Raw genomic sequence first — 7840 nt, 5'->3', positions numbered from 1 at the left:
CACTGCTTTTGGCGTTCAGCAAGAACTTTCAGAACCTGAAAGTTCTCTGAGTCCATCTGCCTGCTTGGCACGGCTACACCTGCAGGGCACCGTGGGCAGCAGATGCGGGGTCAGCAAGTCTGGGGCCAACGCGCCACGTTGGCAAAGGCACACGGGAGAGAAAAGGCCAGTCCAGTCCACTGCACTCCCGCCTTCCATTCACCAGCTGTCAAGGGGGCTCAGCAATTAAGTAGCCGTTTAGGGCTTTCAAAACCACTAATCAAACCTGCCAAAATCTTTAAAGAGAGCTTTAACATTTTTTCTCTTCATTTATTTTTTTAAGCATGTTAAAAGGTTCATTAAAGATCCGCAAAGGACGACGAAGAAGCCCTTCTCCGGCTACCCTCCCCCCTTGCTCAGTAATTAAGAACACGACTCCCCTCCACGTTAGCTTTCACTCCTCCCCCACCGGCAGCCGCAACCATGGAAGGAGTTCAGCAGCATCTTGTTAGCATGTCTGCCCTGCAAGAATCGCTCGTTAATGGGAGATGCTGGGAGTGGGTAATTTGGTAAGAATGTGTTGTTATTGTCAGCACATGGCTTCTCCAGCTCTTGCTCTTGCCTGGGCCTCCTCGCTCCTCTTTAACTAGTTTGGGAAACACTCACAGGAGAGATGGCCCTCTGGGTGTCCCGCCAGAGTGCATTCCCTTAAGGGACTGTAGAATGGGTGATGTTTGGGAAGCTGCAATCCGCATCTGCACCTCAGCACCTTGCCCCACCCTGACAGAACTGCCTTTTTACTATAGTGGGCACCAGGGCCTATGGGAAGGGCATGGGCCCCGGGGTGGGCAAATCTAGACCAGAGACCCCATTTCTTCCTCTGAGTTACCCGGGACAGGAGGTGTCATCTTTTGTCCTCCATTTTTACATCTATGAAGCAGAGATAACAGTATCTTCCTTGCAGGAGTGGCATGAGGGCCACATGCCACAGTGGGAATTAGAAGGCTAACTACCACTGATGGGCATTTGCCAAGAGCGGAACTCTCTGCTGATGTCCTCAAAACATTCACTCTATAGGCCCAGAGAGGTGGAGTGACCTGACAGCAGCCACACAGCTAGCAGGTGGAAGGGCATTTGAGGCCAGGGCGGGCGTGCTGCTGCAAGTTCACGTTCCCATCAGGCTCCAGGTGCGGGTGTGACTGGAGCTGCAGCTGGAGCAGAGAAGGTCTGTGCCGGCCCCACTTGCAGAAGCATCCCTATTGGCCCCCTGTGAGCTGTGAGCCTGCAGGAATGGGGAAAGCGGAGGGCCCGTCCCCAGTGTTCAGGGGTGGGGGAACAGGGAGGAAGGGAATGGGGGGCAGGGAGAGGGACAGACAGACAGACACACTGGCTGAAGGCCCTGCAGCACATCATCGTCCAGTCCATGGTCCCGTGCTTAGAGTGAGCAGCTCTCAGGGGCTCTGATGAATAGAACCTGGGAAGAACCACCCACATGCATCTTACTGCCCTGGAGCTTAGAAAAGGGTCACGGGTTCAACCGGCAGGTGATAGGAATGAAGAGCTAATCCTGGTGGGCTCCCTGGTGGAAGGACACCTCTAGGGAAGGGGTTGGCCTAGGCACAGATGGAGGGGAGGCTGAGAGCAGAGTTGTACAGGGAGAGTTGCCCTGTACAACAGCCACGATCCACGGGCCCCAGAGGAAAGGGCCTGGCCCTGCTCTGGCGGCTTCAGTGCTGAGACAGCGGAGGAAATAGTTGGCCGTATCATCAGCAGAGCTGGGGGTGGGGCGTGCTCAGGGAAGCTGGCAGTTCAGTGGCCAGCCTGCTCACAAACCCTCATCCCTGTTTCTAGCCCGCTGCCATAGCAGCAGCAACTATGCCCCTAAACCTGGCAGAATGAGAAGAGAGAAAAAAAAGAACAGAGAAAGGGGAAAAAAAAACCCTGTACCAATTCCCTAGGAACACATTCGAGAACAACATCTCATTGAACAAGGAAAGCGTGCAAGGCTCGGGCGGTGCAGGCAGGCTCGTAAGTGACCTCATTTCCGAGGCCGACACCAGGCCCTCCCGCTGCCCGGCGCGGCAGAGCTGGCCTCCGCGTGGGCCTCGCCGAGCAGGAGCTCGGCCGGGCAAGATGTTTCTCCTGGAAGGAAGCACTGGTGCCCAGCCGGCCCCGCAGGGGTCTGATGAGCAAATGTTCTTTCCTGTTTCAACATCCCCGGTCAATAGACACTTCCTTATGGCTGCTAGGTTCCAGGCGCTGAACTTCATGCTGGGGAAGCAGATGAGAAAGACGCAGACCTGCCCTTGAGAGATTGGCAGTCTGGAAGCAGAGAGAAATGCGGAAAACAGACAGTGGAATCAGTGCAGAGGTGAGGAGGGGACACGGAAGGGCCATCTGAGGCTGACAGGCCCCGGGACCCCACTCTTCCATTTGGAGGGAGTGTCTAAAGGTCAAGGGGCCTTAGGGATGACACCCTGGGTAGAGGAGAAAGCACCGCCCCATGTCATACTCAACTTGCCCAGTTCCTCCAAGGGCCATGGTTGGGTCAGTGTGTCCCATATATGACAGAGGATCAGCACAGATGCCACCCCAGGGTCTCTGTCCCCAGAGACAAGGTGGAGAGAAAAAGTGCAGACGATTTTGCACGAGGCTGGTGTGGACTGTTAAATTTGAGGGTAAAGAGTGGTAATGGGGGACTGTTACGAGCAGTGGTGAAGAATTCTCGTTGATGGGGGTGAGGTGTTACCACGCTGTGGGCGTTACACCCAAGGAGATGATAAAGGTGTTGACAGTGATGCAGAGGAGTGACAACAGTGGGAATGGAGTGAAGGCGGTGGTGGAGCTGGGGTGGACCTGGGGGTGCGGAGAGAGAGCGTGATGACCCCGGAGACAGTCGTGCTAATGGTGCAGAGCAGCGAGGACTTTCGAATCCCTCGCCAACAGGCCCGTCCTCCGGACTGGGAGTGCAGACGGCAGCCAACATCACTCGTCCCCATCCTCTGGCAGCGCTTGTTAAGATATCTTTGTAGCAGCCTAACAATAGAGCTGCCCTTGGGAAAAACATGCTTCTAAACCAAGGCTCGGCTCTAATAGTCTCCACTGGGCTTCAGCCAGTGCCTGTCACCCAAATAAGAGAGAATTTTCAGCACCCTTAGACTTCCTGGTGGCCCTCTGGCCTGGAAATTGGGGAGGGTCCCAAGAAGGGGTTCTTCCCTGGTGAGATTATTCATAAAGTGGACAATACCCATCTGTGGAAGACGTCACACTGCCTATTGGGAGAGCGAACCGCTTAGGGGGCAGAAGTTGAAGTCCAAGGTCAGAACAGGATCCCAAAACAACTCAGCCATCAAGTTCCAGCTCCAAAGTCACCTCCTCTGAGAAGACCTTCCTGATTGCCCCCATGGGCTGGGTAGGCCCATGATGGCCTCCCCAACACTCCCATAGCACCTTCTTAGTCCTTGATCATGGCCCAGCGTTTTATGATTCTTGACCCTGTGTCTGTCTCCTGCATAGACCAAGCCCTCTTTCAGAGAAGGAACCACATCTTTTTGGCAGTAGAACCCATGGTCTAGCCCACACTCTGATAGATGGTGGAAGCTGGTAAGTCAAGGTCAAGGGTTGTAGCATGAGATCTGCTGTACCCATTTCCCCCCTGATTGTCAGCTGATGGCCAGCTCGGGCTGCTACAACAAAATGCCATTGACTGGTGGTTTAAACAACAGACATTTATTTCTCACAGTCCTGGGGGCTAAGAGTCTGTGATCAGGGTGCCAGCTGATGTAGTTTCTGGGGAAGACTGTCTTTGTAGCTTGAAGATGCCTCCTTCTTTCTGTGGCCTCACACGGCAGAAGGAGAAAGAGAGAGGAAGGGAAGGAGAGAGGGAGTGGGGAGAAGGAGAAAGGGACATTGAGAGGGAGAGAGAGAGAGAGAAATGGGGAACTTTGGTTTTTCTTCCTCTTCCTGTAAGGGCACGAATCCCATCATGGGGGCTCCAACTTCGTGACCTCATCTAAACCTAATTAATCCCAAAGGTCCCATCTCCAAATACACTCTATCACATGAGGAGTTCACGCTTCTACTTACGAATTTGGGGGAACACAGACCCTCAGTCTAGAGCTCTGATCCTGTCTCCTCTGGGGAGCCAGACAGCAGCCACTTAGAAAAGGAAGAAAATAGACAGAGCCATTCTGGGGCATCAGCGAGTGAAGCTGAGGGCAAAGCGGGGAGTGCCAGAGGTAGGCGAGGACACCTCCTGGGACTCTCTGCCCGGTGCTCCCTCCCAGCTCATGGCTGCCTTCAGCTGACCTCCTCATTACAGCCGAATTTCTGGGCTTTTAATAAGCTCCAAGCTGTCTTAATTGATGGCCAGAGACAGTTCAGATCTTGGGGAGAGAGCAGTCAGATTCCAGGAAGGCAGGAAGAGGGTGACCGCAGGGACAGACCCAAGCCAGAGCCATGTTCTGGCCTGTCTCAGAGAATGGGCTCTCTAGAGGAATTTAAGGAAAAGCAGGACACATTGCTCCCTACTGCTGTGTTGTTGGGCTCCTTGAGGAGTGGGTCCTCCTTTCCTCTGTCCCTCCCTTCCCTTCGTACTCATTCACTCTCATTCATTCATTCATTCATTCATCATTCATATTAATCTAGCTCCTACTATTTGCCAGGCACTGTTCTCAGTGAGGGGCACGCAGTGGTGAATAAGACAGACCCTGTCCTGCCCCAGGGCTCACAGGCTAGTAGACACACAGAGAAATCACACTCAGAATCTTCCCGAATGAGAACGGGGGGAGGCAGGAGGCGTTACAAGTAACTGAAGCACAAACAAGAGAGGTGGGACAGACAGTGGCGCGGTATAGAGAACAACGGCTTCGGAAGGAGACAGGGAAGGAGACAGACGTGGACCTGACACAGGATGCTCCCCTCCCCACCCTGCGTCTCAGCTTCCTCATTTGGAGAATGAAGATGGTGCCTGCTTGTTGGGGCTGCTATGAGGATTTTTAAAAGGCAGCTCCCAAGTGCAGAAAACCAGTACCAAGGGAGGGGCAGAATTCAAGGTGGGAGGGACGCTGTTTAGCCGGGGGATCTCAGGAGTCTTCGAGACTCCTTTCCTGAAGGAGTGTTTCCAGAGAAACCTTGGCAATGGCTAGCCAGCCGAAGTGGGCTGGCTGGGGAGCACGGGGCTGCTCAGAGTGCCGGCAGACAAACTCACGGTTAATAAAGGTCAGTAAAATGGGCAGCCACGCTCCACCACACCAGTCTGTTGGTCTTCCTGACACAAGACTCTGTTTGAGATTGTGATGTCTTCTTATTGTGGCTCTCCCCTCACTAGGTCATAGACCCCAGGAAGGGCAGCCTCCGGGATCCCCATGCTTAAAGCAGCCTGGCACAGAGTGGACATCTGGTTACTCTTTGTTGGATGAGGGAGCAAAGCTGTAAAGGATGGCATTCCGGGAATCCAAGGGACAGCCTCTTGATGAGGTCAGTGATTGCCTTGCCCACGACCTTCCACAGATTGAGTTGCTGGCTTTTTAGGGACATCCGACCCTACTGACATTTGCTGGGCTACTGCTGTTTCAAAGGAGCCACTGCCCAAACCTTCCTCAGAGGGACTCAAAGCCAAGTTGCTTGATGTGATTATTTCAATTAGCTCTATTATCTCACCTGTCCCAGCTGGCAGGGTGGGCATGGTGACCCCGTTTCCCAGTCCACGAAACAAAGACATGGAAGGCAAAGCACTTCTCAAGTTCATCGGGGTGCAGACGGGGCAGCATCAGTCCCCAAACCCAGAGCTCTCTCTCCAAGCCACTTCCTCTCCAAGATCCTAGATGATGACCAGTTATGCCGCAGAGGGGTCACTTTGTCTCCGCGCCTTCTCTTCTACCAAGGGTGATTCGTGCGCTGCAGGAGGTGGTGCAGGCCATTCCGCATCCCCTCGCAGCCCAGGCCTCAGTTTCCTCACCTGCACTGTGCGCATGGAAATTTCCACTTTACCTGCTTCGAGTGCGTGTGGAGAATCACACAGGCTTAGAACCTGATGCAGTGCAGAGAGCTGCTGCTCACACGGGGCTGCCTTTCCCCGGGGCCTGTCTGGCTGCTGACCTGCCAGGCACAGGCAGGAGAGGTGGGGCTGGGAGCTGTTTGACAGGTGGGGGTGTGGAGGGCAGGCTGAGAGCCCGGGGTGGAGGGAGGGACTCAGGAGTTGGGGCGGCGGGGTGGGGAGCCCGGAGGACAAAGGCAGCGAATGGCACCCGGAGCCGAGCAGGGCTGATCTTAAGCAGGAATGAGAATAGCACATACTTGCCATGTCATGTAAATGATAAACAATAATAATAACATTGGTTTGCGTGTAATGAGAAAGACTACAGAGACCGAATTACCTCCGTAATGGGCTGTGGATGTCAGGGAGTCATTTGTTTCTTGAGGGCAGAGCTGAGGATTGCTTTCTCTCCTTCTCTCTTGTGCATCCTCTCTCTCATAAACAGACACGCAAGCGTGTGCACACACACACACACATACCCAGCATGTCGGTCAAGGTGGGGAGGAGGGGGATGGAGCCTGGGCACAGACCAAAGCAGCTGGGCAGGGGAGGAGGTGTGTGGGGCCCAGGAAGGGATGTGGTGGTCGCTGTCGCTGTTCCTCACACGTCTCTTCTCACCTTACGGGTGCTGCAGGTTTGCGGTTGCTGGCCCCCGTGTGGTTTCTGGGGCCACTGAGTTTTCAGGGGAATGGGCGTGTATCCCCTCTGGGATGGGGCCCTTCCTGGCCCGTGGAAGGCCCTCTAGAATTGCCTTCCCTCTGCTGCAGAGACTGTGGAAGTGCAAGCGGACATGAGGCTCCATCAGCCTGGGTCCCGAGGTGAAAAGGAGGCAGCACAGACCCTCCACCGAGATGGATGGACAGCAGGAGAAAGAACCCAACCTCCATGGATGGAGGCCGTTGAAGCTGAGGGGCACTGTCACTGCAGTGTCCCCCAGCCCACCTGGACTGACACAGGGACCCGCTTCGGGGCCACAGCTCCAGACCACAGAGCCGTGCAGCCGCCCAGAATCCCAGCCCCTTGAATACAATTCCCCTGGTCCCATGGAAACTGTCCCCAGGCCTGCGAGATGAGGAGATGGGTCTCAGCCTTGCCTCATCTGGCGGTCTGGTCCTCACATTGCTTTGTTCTGCTGGCTGGAATATCGATCCAGGACTACGCGTCCCTGTTTAGTCCAGGAAATAAAAATCAGATGGGCTGTCCAGTATCCTGGAGACAGAAGGCGATCTCGTGATTGAATTTTGCTTTTTTCAATTACTTTTTAGATCATCGATGTCTAAGCACTGTGGCTTTGGGATCGGAGCCTGGTGTGTCAGCCAGGTGTTTCATGGTGCTGGTTATGGACTGTGCTTTCATTCCATCCTCATTAGGGGGTCGGAAACTGAGGCGCACGCGTTCAAGGTCACACAAGACAGATTGGGTTGTTTGGAACTTTCCTGGAATCTTCTTGAAGTTTCTCACTGCACTTCACCCAGAGAGGCAGTCTCAGGGAACCTGAATATTACCTTCGTGTCTTATTTAAGGAGGCATAAGGGCTAAAACAAAGTTTGGGAGATAAAGTCTCACACCTGGGTTTAAATCTCAGTGGCTAGACAATGACGCACACCGCTCTCTGCCAGGTGGGCGAACCAGCTCCCTGATTCCCCTTTAATCTGTCTGGATGCTCAGCTCGAGTCTGACCCCCACGGTTTCCCCACAAACCGGGAGAGCTGGTGCCTGGGCATTCTTCTCCAAAACCTCCGCACCTCGGCTCTAGTAAATAACACACTCTCCGCTTTGCTTGCCGGGAGGTGTGGTGCTCCAGACCTTGAATCATGTCTCAAG

The 7840-nt window shown here is 54.3% G+C and overlaps 1 long non-coding RNA gene across 1 annotated transcript; it reads left to right on the top strand.

The window, feature by feature from the left end:
* The first annotated feature begins 349 nt into the window (after nt 1–349).
* LOC119051324 (uncharacterized) lies at nt 350–7202 on the top strand. The gene is made up of 5 exons (XR_005082901.2): nt 350–548; nt 1057–1204; nt 2229–2350; nt 5309–5457; nt 6784–7202. It is a non-coding gene; the product is annotated as an uncharacterized LOC119051324 (long non-coding RNA).
* The last annotated feature ends 638 nt before the right edge of the window (nt 7203–7840 follow it).

This window comes from Artibeus jamaicensis, unplaced genomic scaffold (assembly GCF_021234435.1).
Source record: "Artibeus jamaicensis isolate MK-2021 breed Jamaican fruit bat unplaced genomic scaffold, CSHL_Jam_final scaffold_847, whole genome shotgun sequence".
NCBI lineage: Eukaryota > Metazoa > Chordata > Mammalia > Chiroptera > Phyllostomidae > Artibeus > Artibeus jamaicensis.
The sequence above is the reverse complement of the archived record's forward strand: the minus strand, read 5'-3'. Positions and strand labels throughout refer to the sequence as shown.